Below are 18,336 nucleotides of genomic sequence, written 5' to 3' on the forward strand. Positions count from 1 at the left end.
TATAGGGCAAGGACATGTGACATACACTGCCAATGACACATGCCCTTGCTTGTGTGAAAAAAAGCACTTCGCTCCGTGTGTGCGCTGCTGATAGGCTGACAGATTGCACCTCCCCACTGCAAATGCGGGAAAGAGAAAAAAAAATGGAGATCTTCATTGTTCCTGCAGAGATCCATCCCCTGCCCCTCCCCCCACCCCGCTGTACACTCAAACTGCGTATTAACATTAATTTTCATCATTACTGAGAAAAAATCCAGTTATGATTTTGGTGCACGAACAGTTATCGAACATAACCTCGAACAGCCGAATTTTTCTCAAATTGTTCGTGTTCGCCGAACGGCTCGAACACCGCCCAAAACAGCTCGAATTTGAGATTGGCGAACAGTTCGAGTAGAACAACGCTCATCTCTACCTGTGAGTGGCGATATCGCTGTCCGCTCATCCCCATCACGTGACCTCCTGCTGCAGCTGCCTGTGGTGTCCGATAATATCACATCAACTTACCGAATTGGAAGTTGACCTGCCGTCACCAAGGTGAGATGCTGGGCTGTGACGTGAGGTGAAACTCCGCCCACAGCCCAGTCACGCAGGGAGACTGGGTCCCGATCTTGTTGATGTCTGGTCAACTTCCAATTTTGGAAGTTGATGTGACATCACCGGACATCAGAGGCATGATGGGGATGGGTGGACAGTGATAGCGCCGCCCATAGGCACATTTGGAAACACAAGGTATTTGAAGAAAGCTTTATTTCCAAGGTTAAATCGATCTGCCCGCTACACATTGTAGTGGACAACCTCTTTAAATAGTGTACAGCTTGCTTCCATGAAGCTTGGCTACAAGTACCTGGTTGAGTGTGAACATTAGTTACATTCCAAGAGTGGAGTTATATCCTAACTAGTGATGTACTCGCTCGAGCATCACTCTGCTTGACATGCTCAGCACTCGGCGAGTATTTTCGGGTTGCTCGGTTGAGAGCTCAGATCCCCGTCCTGCATGTTTGGCACTTTTTAGAGAGCCAATGAACATGCAGGGATTGCTTGCCATGCACTGTAATTCCATAGTCATGTTGGTTGTACAGGGACAGAATTGGAGGTGTAATAGTTAGATATAGGTAGTGGTACTCCAGGAGTATATACAGTATATATATATCTATCTGAACTAACAGTCCTTCTGAGCACTAATCAAGCTGCATATATTAATCCTGATAGTAGGAGTTAGACAGACAGGCAGGGTTTGTGGCAGTGTATACAGCACAAGAGGGTCCATTGCACATTCTGTGTGCTCCTGCTGTTACAAATATCCATAGACATAGCCCCAGATATCAGGGGCCAGAACAAATTTTTTTTTCTTGATCCTGATTATTGGCTTAAAAAGCAATCCAGAGTACACCATTTTACTGCTCCATTTGCTTGTTTGCAGAATACAGCCAGAATTTTTTAATTTTACACACATTACTGTATTGCGGAAGCAGAGAAACTTTTTTCAGTGATCAGACGTGATCCCATAAGACTGCCGTAATAATACAGAAATACAGAAATTTTGTGGAGCAGCCAAATACTCCACTGAATTTAAAGTCAGCCAGCTGTGTTTTGTTGAACCAATTGACACTTAGTCGCTGACAAATACAATACTATTAGGCATTTGCATGAAACCGTGGCCATCAGACATCATCCCATATGACTGCCGCAATAATACAGAAATTTTGTGGAGCGGGTCAAATATTCCACTGAATTTAAAGTCAGCCAGCTGTGTTTTGTGGGACTAATTGACACTTGGTCGCTGACAAATACAATACTATTAGGCGACTGCCTGAAACCGTGGCCATCAGACGTGATCCCATATGACTGACGTAATAATACAGAAATTTTGTGAAGCGTGCCAAATATTCCACTGAATTTAAAGTCAACCAGCTGTGTTTTATGGAACCAATTGACACTTGGTCGCTGACAGATACCATATTATTAGGCAACTGCCTGAAACCATGGTCATCAGATGTGATACCATATGACTGCCCTAATAATCCAGCAAATTTTGTGAGCGTGTCAAATATTACACTCCATTTAAAGTATTGCAGTTGTGGGTTCAAACCTATTCACAGTTGGTTGCTGACAAATAGCATATCTGTGAACAATGTTGTCAGAGTATTACCCCACTTTTACGGACTGACAAAAAAAAAACTTAAAACAAAAATGTTAAGAAACATTCTTTTCAGGGTAATGGCTTATATATAAGGCCAAAGAAATGCTAAAAAAAAGTTATGGACTGTGGAAGACATTTATGCGACCAGAATGAACAGTCATCTGGAGCTGATGATACCACCTACCAGCACCTGTCCCTATTGATAATGCATCTAACACCGTTATCGATAGGTAATAGAATAGATTTAAAAAATTTTTGGGCAGCACAAGCATCACGCAGTATAAGGCAATAAAACTGGTTGGATCGGTGTAATACGCTATCCATACTGCGATACCTCACCTGGAAATGAATTTCAGATAAGACAGTTAATATTCTAGAATATAGAATCTATTTGCATTGTCCTTCCCATTATTAAGGAGTGGGTCTCCTATACTGTTATTGCATATGCAACAATTTCAAAGGCTGCCAAAAATTAGGATGCACTCCAATACACATTTGAAGAGACGTAAAAAAAAAATAAAAAATTAAAACACAGCAGGATCTTTTTAGTATAAAAAACAGACTCGCCAATGTAACCTCAATGTAATCACATTGTTCAGCTACTGCGCCTCCTCCTCCTCCTGTTTGACCTCTATCTCCGAAGTGACCGAATCAGTCACAAGCTGGAAGCACCACAGCACTGCCTTGGCCAAGCAGCAACAGGCTGTGCTGAAGATAATATGCTTAATGCTTAGATGACAAACCGCACACCGCTGCAGAGTTGTTGAAAGCTGTAACACTGCAGGCAGATTTGTGGCTCTCACCCCTGAACATACAACCAGGCATGGTCGTGTGTGACAATGGCCGGAACATGGTGGCGGAGTAGATATGGTTTCCCTATATGCCAATCCTTTCACCCGACCTAAAGAATATGGCTGTGGTGAAAAATAACTCTCTCCAAGAAGCAGCCCTGGCTAAGAAAAGTCTGTGTGAAGGTTCCCGGACACTTTATGGCTGCTTTTTTACTGTGGATTGCACGTGCTTATGTATCTTATTTCTCAAACCGCCATTGCCCAACTCTGTAGTCATGAAATTCAAGGCACAAAGAAATATCTTTGTGTGTCGAAGCACCACAGAGAAGTGTAAGCTGATGTTAGGCGGGCTGCCATTGCTTATGCAACAAGCTGCATTAGAGGACTTCCTGGGAGAAATGACAGCTGGAGTAGATATTGTTTCCCTCTATGCCAGTCCTTTCACCGAGCTAAAGAATATGGCTGTGGTGAAATACAACTCTCACAGACAAGCAGTGTCAGACTGAAAAACATTGGGCCACCAGAGGATTTGATTCTGAGGGCCCACCTCTCTTCCCCACTCGATCTCCCATAGACGCTGCAAAGTTTGCACTATGAACTCTTCTGATGGAGAAGCCTGGGCCCATTGGATAATGCTTTGGTGGGCCCATCCAACCCTGTCGAAAAGCATCCCTTTTTTTGTTTAAGTTCCTGTACACTCTACAGCTGCTTTTTTACTGAGGGGGAAACCCATGCAAACACAGGGAGAACAAACAAAATCCTTGCAGATGTTGTCCTTGGTGGGATTTGAACCCAGGACCCCAGTGCTGCAAGGCTTCAGTTCTAACCACTGAGCCACTGTGTTGCCCTCTCTGTGCAGCCACTCAGTCTACCAAATAAAATTCCTGAGAAGGAAATTGTGGATGGCTTTGCTACTGGTGCTGGGGGCATTGCTAATACGATGGCGTCGTGCCATAGTTCACTGTAAATATTCCAGGCTGGTTGGAGCCAAGCTGATTCCCACAGAAAAGTACCAGCAGCAAGCTAAGGAGATGATGGCCTCTATCATCATCACAACCTAAAAGGTTTGCACTATGAACTCTCCTGAAGGAGAAGCCAGGGCCCACAAGAGGAGTCTCCGGTTCTCTGGTGGCCCTGTCCAACCCTGCCGAGAAGCAGCCTTTGCTAAGAAAAGTCTGTGGGAAGGTTCCCGGACACTTTATAGCTGCTTTTTAACTGTGGACTGCCTCAAGCAATCTATAAGATTGCAATCTATAAGATCCCTTCACTGGATCCCCTTTGCCCAGAGACTCCAGTTCAAAACCCTAATCATGACATGCAAAGCAATAGACAACCTGTCTCCTCCATATATCTGTGATCTAGTCTCCTGGTAAATATCTGCACGCAATCTCCAATCCTCACAAGATCTCCTCTACTCCCATCTTATCTCCTCTTCCCACAATTGCCCACGTAAACACGAGGAGTACATACAAACTCCTTGCAGATGTTGAATATTCGCTCGTCTCTAATCAAAAACATCCTTGAAAAAATTATCCAGGCATGGCATGATGGTCACCCTGGTGATATGGTGATGGAGGATGAGGAGAAGGAGGAGGGTGATATGAAATAGAACAAATCCGGAAGCATATACCCATGTGTGGGTGTGAAGGGGTGCATGCAAATAGACCCCCAAAAAAATAAACATTGGATTTGAGTTTATGTTTGATGCTATCATCTGGTGGTGTTGAGAAGTCTGGCCCAATCCAGCCCTTGCTCATTTTAATAAGTCAGAATGTCAGCATTTTCAGTTGACAGGCGGATGCATCTATCAGTTATATCAGTTATAATGCTCCCAGCGGCAATAAAAAACATCTCTGACAAAATGCTAGCAGTTAGGACTTCCAAGGCATAGAGAAACAGTTCATGCCATGTGTCCAGCTTGGATACCCAACAGTTGTAAGGCACATAGAGGAATCATGGAGGATGCTGTTACGGTCAACAAGGTAGTCCTTCAGCATCTTCCAAAACTTTTCCCTTCTTGCCAGAGTACCCTGTGTATCAGGGTCTGGGCGCTGGGAGAGTCTGAGAAAACTGTCCCAGACCTTTGATAGCGTTCCCCTGCCTCTGCCGCATCTGGTATGTGTCTCCCTTGCTTGTACTCCATGGTTGTCCAACGAACTGTCAGTGACCACTGCTGCCAGCATTGTTAGATGGGATTTTTTTTTGTTATAATTCTTCAACAAGAGCCTGAACTTAATATCTCCAAAAATGAACTCCTTTGGATTCCTCCCTCTACTAACCTACCTATACCTGACTGTTACTAACCTACCTTTTCTTTACCTGACTTTTACTAACCTACCTACTGTATATTTGACTTTAACTATCTAGCTATACCTAACTTTGCAATTTCCTTTAGGTGGTGCCACCATAACTCCCACTCAGCATGCCTGCTGTCTTGGAGTCATATTTGAAACACAGCTTTCCTTCATTCAACGTGGAAAATCACTCACTGACTCATGTCACCTTAACCTTAAAAACATCTCCAGAATTCGACCTTTTCTCACCTTTGATACTGCAAAAACTCTTACTGTCGCTCTTATTCACTACTGCAACTCTCTTCTAATCGGTCTCCCTCTAAACAAACTGTCTCCTCTCCAATCCTTTCTGAATGCAGCAGCCAGGGTAGTATTTCTATCAAGCTGGTTCATCCTCTTTAATCAGAACCTCACACCTCCGTCTCCAAGAATTCTCTCGTGCCGTGCCGGTTTTCTGTAATGCTCAAAATGCGTACAATGCGATGGTCGCGGTAAAGGCAGAAGAACATAAAGTCGGTCATGTGTGCTAGACTGCCAACAGCCAAGACTTCCCTGTTCTCACCAAGAGGATGACTGTCCATGTTCTCTTCGTCCTCCTCCTCATTATCACCCAATCCGCGTTGAGATGAGATGAGGCTGGGCAGAGTAGCATCACTCTGTATAGTTCTTTGCTCCGCCTTCAATGCCTCCTCTTTAATTGTGAGCAGTGAGCGTTTCAGTAGACAGAGAAGTGGGATGGTGACACTAATTATGGCGTCATTGTCGCTCACCATCTTGGTTGAGTCCTCCAAGTTTTGGAGGATGGCACAGATGTCAGACATCCATGCCCACTCATCAGGCTGACCTGAATACTGACGGGTATGTTGAAGCTGGTACTCAACAACTGATTTCTGCCACTTAAAATCATTCCAAACATCTTCAACCAGTTAGTGAGCTGAAAGCTGCAAATGCTGCTGAAGCCCTGCCAGGGCGGCGGAAGCTGTAGCTAACATTCTGAAATGGGCACACATGCGCCGTACTTTCACACGCTGCTCTGGCAGATCCAGGTAGGATTTGAGAAACCGCTGAACCACTAAGATGAGCACATGGGCCAGGCATGGTACGTGTGTGAGCTTGTCTAGCTTCAGAGCCGCCACTAGGTTCTCTGATACAGTTTTCAAAAACTCTGCAACGGTGTGCGGTTTGTCACCTACGCATACAGTCCTGCTTATTATTATTGTCACCCACAAAGTTTAAGTACATAATCTGGAATATCTCCTGAAAAAAATGAGTCAAGTGATGGAGATGGAGGTTAAAGAGGAGGAGGAGGTGCAGGAACTGTAGAATGTGGGGGCAACCCTGATTGACCCAGGACCCGCAATCCTCTGCGTCGGGAGAACTTATTCTGTCCCAGGGTCGCACTGGGTCCCTTGTTCCACAATTTTAACCCAGTGAAATGTGTCAGTGAGCTGTACCATCCCTCGCCACATTCACTTGTCTTTGTGTTTGTGGTTAGGTGGTCCTTCCCACTAATTGTGCTGGGAAGGGCACGGGTAATGTTCTGGGACCCGTGCTTGTGTAATGTGGGAACGACACCAGGAGAAATAGTGGTGGCTGGGGACCAATTACGGAGCCCCAGCCAACGCAATGAGGTTGTGGAAAGCATCCGCCTCCACGAGCCTAAAAGGTAACATTTCAAGTGCAAGCAGTCCAGAAATGTGGCAGTTTAGTATTGCGGCCTGTGGGTGGGTGGTTGGCTGCATACTTGCTCTTACATTCCAAGTAACAGAAAGCTAAGGAGATGGATGGCCTCATCATGAATAATTTGCTCATTGTCTAGGAGACCAACCACTGCTGCGGTCTACCTTCTGAACATTGTGTTAAAGCTTGATTGACCCAGGGCCCGCAATCCTCTGCGTCGGGAGGGCGTGTTCCGTCCCAGGGTCCCACTGGGTCTTGACTTCTACAATATTAACCCCGTTGAATGTGTCAGTAACTTGTACCTTCCCTGGCCACATTCACTTGTCCACGTGTTTGTTGTTAGGTGGTCATTCCCACTAAGTTCACTGGGGAGGGCATGGGTAATGTTCTGAGACACATGCTTGTGGAATACGGGGACGACACCAGGAGAAATAGTGCCGACTGGGGACCGAGTATGGAGCCTCGGCCGCAACCACGAGGTTGTGGAAAGCTTCCGCCTCCATGAGCCTAAAAGGCATCATTTCAAGTGCAAGCAGTCCAGAAATGTGGCAGTTTAGTATTGCGGCCTGAGGGGGGGTGGCTGGCTGTATACTTGTGCTTGCATTCCAAGTAACAGAAAGCTAAGGAGATGGCTGACCTCATCATGAATAATTTGCTCGTTGTCTAGGAGACTGACCACTGCTGCTTTCTACCTTCTGAACATTGTGTTGAAGCTTGATTGACCCAGGGCCCACAATCTTCTGCATCGGGTGGACGTGTTCCGTCCCAGGGTCCCACAGGGTCCCGACTTCCACGATATTAATCTAGTGGAATGCGTCAGTGACATGTACCGTTCCTGGCCACGTTCACTTGTCCACGTGTTTGTGGATAGGTGGTCCTTCCCACTAAGTGCACTGGGGCAGATAGGGGGTAAATTTGTGAGACTCGTCGGACCCATGAAGTTTTGGAAAGCTTTCACCTTCACTAACCTAAAAGGCAACATTTCAAGTGCAAGCAGTCCAGAAATGTGGCAGTTTAGTATTGCGACCAGTGGGTGGGTGGCTGGCTGCATACTTGCGCTTGCATTCCCAAGACTGGGATAGGGACAACTGAGTGCTGCACTGGGACAAGGACATGGATGGTGATGGTCACAAGTCTGCATCGACAGGTGCTTGGCGGGAGGCATCTTCGCATGCTCCATGGACAGGGAGTTAACGTGCACGCACAACAGCAGAAGAGGCAGTGGTGTCACCCGCAGACACTGTTTCTGGACCTTGGTGTTCCACCCACCTTGTCGGGTACTTTGCTGTCATGTGCCTGAGCATGCTGGTGGTGGTCAGGCTGGTAGTTTTAGTGCTCTTGCTGATGCTGGCCCGGCAGATGTTGCAAATGGAATTTTTGGGGTTATCTTAACAGTTTTTAAAAAAGAACCAGACTCGGGAACACTTAACTGTTGTACTGGCAACTTCCGTCGTGTTGGGATTCCGGGGAGAAGTTGAGCGCCTTGTGTCTGTGGCCACCACACTGCTTGTTCCTGCCTGTTGTGGTGCTATGCCTCCTTCACCCTGTGTACTGCTGTCCTCGCTCTGTATGTCCCTTTGCCAGGTTGGGTCAGTGACTTCATTATCCAGCGCTTCATCTTCCACTTCCGCACCCTGGTCCTCCTCCTGACTTTCTGTCCATTGTTTCTCATTATTATCTACCTTTTGCAACAGTAATTGCACTTTCCCACCGTCACCTTTGGGTGATCATGGCTGCTCAAATCGCTACATGCAATCTTCTATTGCCCTGCTTGAAGATGGGCAGCTGAGAGGCCCGAATCTATCAATGGAAAAGTGAACAGCTCTTTGGGTAACCCTGGACTCTAATCTCTTCTTCAAACCACATATCCAAGCTCTTTCCACTTCCGAGCGGACTAAGTGAGAGCCCAGAATCTATAAATGGAAAGATGGACATTCCGATGAGCTGTTTTGTTCAAGTGTGGGATCAGTTTTCTCAGGGAATGGTGGGAGGAAGGAGGATCAGGGTGAGGAAGATGCCGACTCCAAGTAAAAAAAATCTCCCAGATCCGCACATTCCTCAACCACGATTCTACAAAAACACTAGAGCATGCCTTCATCATCTCCCGTCTCGACAACTGCAACCTCCTGCTCTGTGGCCTCCCTTCAAACATTCTCGCATTCCTCCAATCTATCCTAAACTCTGTTGCCCGACTAATCCATCTGTCCCCTCGCTGTTCCCTGGCCTCTCCTCTCTGTCAGTCCCTTCACTGGTTCCCCATTGACCAGACATTCCAGTTCAAAACCCTAACCTTGGCATGCAAAGCCATCCACAACCTGTCTCCTCCATACATCTGTGACCTAGTCTCCCGGTACATAGCTGCACGCAACCTCCGATCCTCACGAGATCTCCTTCTCTACTTCCCTCTTTTCTCCTCTTCCCAAAATCACATACAAGATTTCTCCCGTGCATCCCCCCTTCTCTGGGACTCTCTACCCCAACATTTCTGACTCTCGCCTACTGTTGAAACCTTCAAAAGACATCTGAAGACCCATCTCATCCGACAAGCCTACAACCTGCAGTAACCCTCACTCCACCATACCGCTGCACGACCAGCTCTATCCTCACCTACTGTATCCTCACCCATCCCTTGTAGACTGTGAGCCCTTGCGGGCAGGGTCCTCTCCTCTTCTGTACCAGTCGCTGTCACTTTTTTGTTTACGATTATTATAATTGTTTTCGTGGTGTATACCCCTTTTTCACATGTAAATCGCTATGGAATAAATGGCGCTAAAGTAATAATGATGTGGTCCAGGCTCATGGATACTGAGACTGGACCATGTGGAAGACAGGGCGGTGGTGGCAAACTGACTGGAAGCATTATCTGCTATCCAACCAACAACCTTTTCACACTGCTCTGGCTTTAATAGTGGTGTCACGTGTAGAGATGAGCGTTGTTCTACTCGAACTGTTCGCCAATCTCAAATTCGAGCTGTTTTGGGCGGTGTTCGAGCCGGTCGGCGAACACGAACAATTTGAGAAAAATTCGGCTGTTCGAGGTTATGTTCGATAACTGTTCGTGCACCAAAATCATAACTGGATTTTTTCTCAGTAATGATGAAAATTAATGTTAATACGCAGTTTGAGTGTACAGCGGGGCGGGGGGAGGGGCAGGGGATGGATCTCTGCAGGAACAATGAAGATCTCCATTTTTTTTTCTCTTTCCCGCATTTGCAGTGGGGAGGTGCAATCTGTCAGCCTATCAGCAGCGCACACACGGAGCGAAGTGCTTTTTTTCACACAAGCAAGGGCATGTGTGATTGGCAGTGTATGTCACATGTCCTTGCCCTATAAGACCAAGCCATTTTCCCCGTCGCCACCATTTTCTCACTGCTGCAGCTGCGTGTTAGACGGCACCGCTGTTGCTGTGTGCGCTATACCTTGTTAATTTCAAGCCAATTTTCGCACAAATATACAGATAGCTTGGGAGTAGGGAATAGTTGTGATTGCAGTCCTTTTTAGGACTAGGTTACAGCATTTCCTACGACTTTTATCAGGCAGGTCTGTGCTCTTAAATAGATAGATTGTGGGAGTAAAGACTAATTGTAATTGGAGTCTTTTTCAGGACTAGGTTACATCAGTTCCTATCAGGTTTTTGCCAGGCAGGTCTGTGCCAGTGCTGTGCAAGTTTTTTTCACAGCATTTGGCTGAATCAAGCAAAGCTAATCCTTTTTGGCCTATTGCAGAGTGTGTTAGTCAGTGGAGTAGCCTATCTGTGTTGCAAGATATACCACCTGTGTATAGAATACCAATTTTTTACTGCACCTAGTGAAGTAAAATCTTTTGGGCATAGCATCATTCTATTAGTCCATCTATACTGACCTCCATCAGGTTGCAAACTGAATATAATTTTTTTCTGCATCTAGCTCTGAAAAAATATTTGGGCTTCTAGCAGTGTGTGGGACTTGGTCTATTAGTCCATCTATACTGACCTCCATCAGGTTGCAAATTAAAAATAATTTTTTTCTTCATTTAGCTCTGAAAAAATATTTGGGGCTTCTAGCAGTGTGTGGGACTTGTTCTATTAGTCCTTCTATACTGACCTCCAGCAGGTTGCAAATTGAATATAATTTTTTTCTGCATCTAGCTCTGAAAAAATATTTGGGCTTCTAGCGGTGTGTGGGACTTGGTCTATTAGTCCATCTATACTGACCTCCATCAGGTTGCAAATTAAAAATAATTTTTTTCTGCATCTAGCTCTGAAAAAATATTTGGGCTTCTAGCAGTGTGTGGGACTTGGTCTATTAGTGCATCTATACTGACCTCCATCAGGTTGCAAATTAAAAATAATTTTTTTCTTCATTTATCTCTGAAAAAATATTTGGGCTTCTAGCAGCGTGTGGGACTTGTTCTATTAGTCCATCTATACTGACCTCCATCAGGTTGCAAATTAAAAATAATTTTTTTCTGCATCTAGCTCTGAAAAAATATTTGGGCTTCTAGCAGTGTGTGGGACTTGGTCTATTAGTCCATCTATACTGACCTCCATCAGGTTGCAAATTAAAAATAATTTTTTTCTGCATCTAGCTCTGAAAAAATATTTGGGCTTCTAGCAGTGTGTGGGACTTGGTCTATTAGTCCATCTATACTGACCTCCATCAGGTTGCAAATTGAATAAAAAAATTTTCTGCATCTAGCTCTGAAAAAATATTTGGGCTTCTAGCGGTGTGTGGGACTTGGTCTATTAGTCCATCTATACTGACCTCCATCAGGTTGCAAATTAAAAATAATTTTTTTCTGCATCTAGCTCTGAAAAAATATTTGGGCTTCTAGCGGTGTGTGGGACTTGGTCTATTAGTCCATCTATACTGACCTCCATCAGGTTGCAAATTAAAAATAATTTTTTTCTGCATCTAACCCAGCCAATAGTTTTGGCCTAATACCACAGTTTGGCCACTCAGCTCTGCTCGGTTACCATCCATTGTTTTTTTGTGCAAACAACTCCAGAGTTGTGAATTAGTTAACCACCAAAATGAGTGGAAAAAGGCCTGCTGCTGGTGGAAAGGGGAATAGGCCTGTTGGGAAGGGGAAAAAAGGTTGTGTCCGTGGGGTAGGTGCAGAAGAAAGACCATCTTCCAGCCAAACTAAAATGTCTACTTCTTTTAGCGGACAATGTGATAAGATCCCTTTCTTACGGCCACGCCAATCGCTACAAATTCCAGATGAGGCACAAAAACAGCAGGTGCTTCAACGGATATCAAGTGCTCCTTTAAGTGGGCTCTCCTCCACATCAACTTCAACATCACAAATACTCCAGTCCTCAAAGGTGTCACCCAAATCGCACTTGCTTCCTCACAGCTCCCAAATCTCCAGCTACCCGTCTGAGTATGAGGTAGAACAGATGGTTGAGTCTGCAGAGCTGTTTACTCATACTATAGCCTGGGAATCAGAGGTCGACTCCAGCGCTTCTGTGAATCCAGACGAGGAAATGATCTGCACTGATGCCCAGAATCTTTATGAGTCGGATCCAGGACCAGACGCAGAAGGTTCTGACCATAATGTAGACCCTCATTCCCAAACTGTAACTCCTGTTGGTGGAGACAATGAGGAAGACGATGATAAGACTCAAATACCTGATTGGAGCGACAACTTTAGTTTTTTGTCAGGGCAGGAACAGGTTGGCTCTGAGGACGACGGGTGTGATAACGCACAGGGTGATGATGATGAGGTCGGAGATCCCACTTACTGTCAAGCCACAGTCAGCCAAGAGATGAGGTCAGCAGAGGAGGTGGAGGAAGATGCTAGTGACGACGAGGTCAGGTTGCGCCTTCCTGGACAGAGACGTAGTACTGGAAGCACGTCAACAACTGCATCCTCAAACACAACTCTGCCTCTCACCACAAGTCGTGGTGGCTCTTCAGGTCGCATGGGTGCTAAGCCTTGCATAGCCTGGGCATTTTTTCAGATCGATAAAGATGACCCAACTCGTGTTATCTGTAACATTTGTCAGCAAAAGCTAAGTAGAGGCCAAAAAATACATAGTTTGAGTACTTCATGCATGAACCGGCACATGGACATGAAGCATAAGTTGCAGTGGGAAGCTCAGTGTGCTACAATGCGGTCTAGCCGGCCGGGCCAACCACCGTCTGCCATATCTTGTGCATCCGCGGCCTCTTCATCCTCTGTGACTGGGGGGACAGCAGTCACACCTGTTTTGGGGCGCAGACCTGCCACCTCTTTACCCGCAACAGCCAGCGTGATTGGCAGGTCATCATTTTCTTTGGAGGTGGTAACACCAGCTGGTCTTGAGCGCTGTCCGACATCGATAGCACCACCTTTGGATCAAGGCAACCTAACATGTCCGCCTGCATCTTCCTCACAGACCGGCAGTTTGCCGGGGACACCCTTATCAACCCCGTCTAAGCACAATAGCCAGCCCTCGGTCCCTCAGATGTGGACAAGTAAAAGACCATTTCCTCCTAGCCATGAGAAAGCTAAGAGGTTGAATTTCACCATCTGCAAGCTCTTGGCTACAGAAATGCTGCCTTTCCGCCTGGTGGACACAGAGGATTTTCGAGACCTTATGTCCGTCGCAGTGCCCCAGTACCAGATGCCCAGTCGGCACTACTTCTCAAAGAAAGGTGTGCCTGCGCTCCACCAGCATGTCGCACACAACATCACCGCTTCTTTGAGAAACTCTGTGTGTGACAGGGTGCATTTCACCACAGACACTTGGACGAGTAGGCATGGACAGGGGCGTTACATGTCGCTGACTGGGCACTGGGTAACTATGGTGACAGCAGGACAAGGGGCTGCTGTCCAAGTCTTGCCGTCCCCACGAGTTGTGCGTCAATCCTCTTTATGTCATTTTTCCTCCACTGCTTCTGCCTCCTCAACCTCCTCTCGGTCTTCCACCTGCACCCAAAGCCTGTCTGGTCATGCCACAAGCTTTCTAACTGCGCAGAAGGGATCCTGCACACCTCCTTACTATGCTGGCAGTAGGGCTCAACGTCATCAGGCGGTTTTTACATTGAAATGTCTGGGAAATGTGAGTCACACAGCTGAGGAGTTGTGGTCAGCTCTGGAGAACCAATTTCATGAATGGTTGTCTCCACTGGACCTGAAACCAGGGAAGGCCGTGTGCGACAATGCTGCAAACCTGGGTGCGGCCCTTCGCCGGGGCAATGTCACACACGTGCCTTGTATGGCTCACGTGTTGAACCTGGTTGTCCAGCAATTTTTAGCCCACTATCCCAGACTAGATGGCCTTCTGCAGAGGGCACGGTCGCTGTGTGCTCACTTCCGCCGTTCGCATCCCGCAGCTCAGCGACTTACATCTCTACAGAAGTCGTTGGGCCTGCCACTTCACCGGCTAAAATGCGATGTGCCTACCCGGTGGAATTCAACTCTGCACATGTTGCAGCGACTGTGGCAGCACCGACAAGCCCTGGTGCAATACGTTCTGACGTATAGCCTGGGCCAACGAGATTCAGAGGTGGGGCAAATCACGCTGGAGGAGTGGTCTCAGATCAGGGACCTATGCACCCTTCTGCACAGTTTTGAAATGGCGACGAAGATGTTTAGTGCTGACGATGCCATTATCAGCATGACTATTCCGGTGATTTACATGCTGGAGCACATGTTAAACAGAATTCGGAGTCAGGTGGTGGCACAAGAGGAGGTGGAGGAAGTAGAGGAGGAGGAGTTGTATGCGGAAGGGCTAACATCTGCAAGGTCCAGACGGTCGGCAGCACCAGGGCGGCAGGCATGTGAGGGTGGGGGAGATGATTTTACCAGGGCGCATGGTAGCAGCCAAACTAGTGAGGAAGGTGCAGGAGCCCAGGAAGAAGTGGAGGACGAACTGATGGAAGACTCATCAGATGAGGGAGACCTTGATCACATTTCTGTTGTGCGAGGTTGGGGGGAGAGGACAGAGGAAGGAAGCATGATTGTTACCTCGCCACCAACACAACAGGGACTTGGTGCTCCTGGATGCGCAACACACATGAGTGCCTTCTTGCTGCACTACCTGCAACATGACCCTCGAATTGTGAGAATTAGAAATAATCCTGACTACTGGGTTGCCACACTGTTAGATCCCCGGTACAAAAGTAAATTTGCAGAAATTATTCCTGCCATAGAAACGGATGCACGCATGCAGGAGTATCAGCAGAGACTGTTGCAGAATCTTACATGTGCTTTTCCACAAAATACCAGTGGTGCACGTAGTGAATCTCACAGTTCCAACTTGCCAACCGTGGTCTGTATGGAATTGTTCAATAAAGGGCCCAAAATTAAGATAACATAGATGGGAGAGGTCTCTATGAATAGGAATTCCTAAGTATTTGATACCCTGTGAGGGCCAGGCAAAGGGAAAGTTGGACTGGATGGAATCCTATATGGATTTAGGGAGGGAGACATCGAGGGCCTCAGACTTCGCTGCATTGATTTTAAAATTTTACCATGTAACAAAGTGATCTATTTCAGCCATAACAGCAGGGATGGATATATGTGATTGAGTGATATATACTAGGACATCATCAGCAAATAGAGAGCACTTGTACTCGGTGCCTCCCACCTCAATCCACCTAATATTGGGGTTATGGCGAATTGATGAGAGCAGGTGCTCCGTCACTAGGATGTATAAGAGAGGGGACAGAGGACATCCCTGCCTTGTCCCATTGGTGATTGTGAAAGGTGATGAAAATGTTCTGACGCACCCCCTGGGCCTTGGGACACCCGGAGCCGGACCCTTTTTGGTGGATGCTGGTGGTTGTAGTCTTCGTGGCGGCGATCCGGTTCCGTGGCTCAGGGCGGTCAAACCAGTGGCGAAACTATTTATGTGGTTTTGATGTTTAAATGTCCGACTACGCCACCCGTGGATTGCGGTCAGAGTGAACCGCCGCTACAGGGCAGACCGCTAAGGCTGGTGTTGTGGGTGCAGCAGAGCATAGCATAACTCCCCACGGGAGGAGTATAGTCTCAGGGCAGTGTATGCGGAGGATGGGGGTGATGGTGCAGGGCAGCAGCAGTAACGACACGGAGTCAGTGATGCAGTTCAGGGCCTTTACTCACAGTTCTTATTATCCAGACCACGTCTGCAGGTAACGGCTGCCCACGTCGTACTGTGCTCACCAGGTGAGGGGCTCAGACAACTCCCAGATAACTTTGGAGCGCTTCACAGGACCCCCTTTGTGTGTCCTTTGTCTGGCCTTTCTTACCAACACTTCTGTCCGGCTGCCTCGGGCCTCCTCTTGGTAAACTTGGCGCCAGTTTCCCTGACCCTATGTGGTGCCTTCCTAGCGGGTGGAGCAAGGGGCTGCGCCACATAAAATGTCAGAGCCTCCGGTTTCTAGCTGAGGGTCGTTTCCTGCCTCCACTAGTTCGGGGACCGGTCTCCCCCTTTGGCCTGACCCCTCCACGCAGGTGGATTCGGGCGTGCGGTGGCGACTCGCCCGTCCGCACCCCTGGGATCCCTTCATTCCTCGTTCCTGGAGCCTTCTCCGCTCCTCTTCCTTCCTTCTCCCTCTTGCAGGCCTGGGCCTCTGTTACTAGGCCCGCCTCCGGAGCAGAGCTCATGCAGAGCCCCTGCTCCCTGCCACTTCTGCTCAGACTTCTCTGCACTGAACTAAGATGGTGCCCACCTTTTATACTCCCTTCTCAATGCACCCAGGAACTGCTTCCTCCCTGCTCCTGCACTGCAGGGTTCCCCTTCCTCAGTGTTCGCTCCCCCCACTCCAGCCAGGGACAGGGACTGTCGTGCCCATCTCAGGGGCATATTGGTCGCCCTGCCCCACGGCAATGTGGTGTAATGCATGCAGGTGTCGGGTCCTGATCCACACTCCATCCTTATCTGAGAGTGAGATATCACACCTCTGGGTGAGGTGCAATACGTCTGTAGCAACCGAGCCCTCGGTGCTACAGTTCCATTTATCTTCAGCCTAGGTGACGTATTGTGATACAGGGCCGTGATTTTGGCTATAAAAGGGTCCCCTAGACCCCTACCCCAAGCTTTTTAAGAGAATCATATATGGCGTGCCAGGAGACTCTATGGAATGCTTTCTCAGCATCCAACGAGAGTATCTACTTACAAATTTTTAACTGCATCTAGCCCAGGAAATACTTTGTGCCTAGTAGCAGTGTCTGCTAGTCAGCGGATTATCCCGGCTGTTAAGCAAGCTACACCACCTGTAGTTTGGACACTTAATTTTTTCAAAGGAAATGCTTCGGGACCACGGGATACTTAGTGAAGAGCATCAGGAGGCACCCCAAGGCATAGGGGCTGGGACTGGCACTAGGATGCCTTGCGGTGGACAGCCGAGCTCGATCCTTATAAAAGCTTTTTAACTGCAGCAGCTTTAGTGGACGCTACTGGAGCTGGAATTACGCGGCTGCTGGCATGAGACTTGCCCTCCAATAGATCCTTGTAAATGGATTTAAAGTGTATTCATTCAAATTAGAGGGACAATTTAAATTAAAAAGCTTAGAGCTGCCTCCACCACAGGGGGGCTCTCTCGACCCACCAGCGGACAGGCACCAGTATTGGGAGAGGGGGGCTGGCCGTCAGGGTTCACCGCGGCTCTGGCACAAACCCGGCGACACGGAGGTGGCACGGGCAGGAGCGGACTGGCCGTCTCGGCTTCTCACTTTTTGGATTTTAGAAGGGCATGACATGCCTATATCTGTGTCTCCCCCTCCTTTTACTCCTCCACCTCTTTTCTTTTCGCATGACTATATGTACTTGTCACTTTTCCATGTGTTAGTTGTGTCTTCTGAGCAGTTTGTCAGCTTTTGGACACCTTTGAAGGTGTTTTCTATGTGTTTCTATGTGTTTTTGTTTGCCTGCCATTGGTTTTAACGGTGTTCGAAGGTGTTCGACGAACAGTTCGACGAACAGTTCGGCGAACACACGGGTGTTCGACGAACCGAACCGAACTCGAACACTACGGGGGTGGCTCAACACTAGTCACGTGGCCCCCTACAAATTGTGACAGGAAGGTAGTTCGACATGATGTGTGTGCTTGTTGTGCTCCCTCAGCAGGCACAGTTTCACCTTGCCCATGGCCTCGGCCTCTGCATGTACTATCACCATCACCATAACATCCACTTCCCCGTCCCTTGCCACACACCTTGCACATTTTTAATGGAGTTTAATATTTGTCACATTGCCAAAAATGTCTGTATTCTTACCTCAGTAATATAGGATCACGTCTGATGACCACAGTGTTATGCAGTGACCTGGGAGTCAAAGATGCTTCCAGGGGTCTTCCCCATGCTGTTCCCATGTCTTTTCAGCACTGTGTGGATGTGTCTGAACATTTCTCACACACTACATGGCCAAATAAGGTAGTAAAATGTTAAAATGACATTTACCAGTGAATGTATTTTTCACCTTTGAAAGCAATGCAAAAGTGCAAAAACGCATCAAAAATGCTAGTTGTTAACATAGCCC

This window comes from Phyllobates terribilis, unplaced genomic scaffold (assembly GCF_046119375.1).
Source record: "Phyllobates terribilis strain yellow unplaced genomic scaffold, ASM4611937v1 Scaffold_2__4_contigs__length_985480577, whole genome shotgun sequence".
NCBI classification, from domain to species: Eukaryota; Metazoa; Chordata; class Amphibia; order Anura; family Dendrobatidae; genus Phyllobates; species Phyllobates terribilis.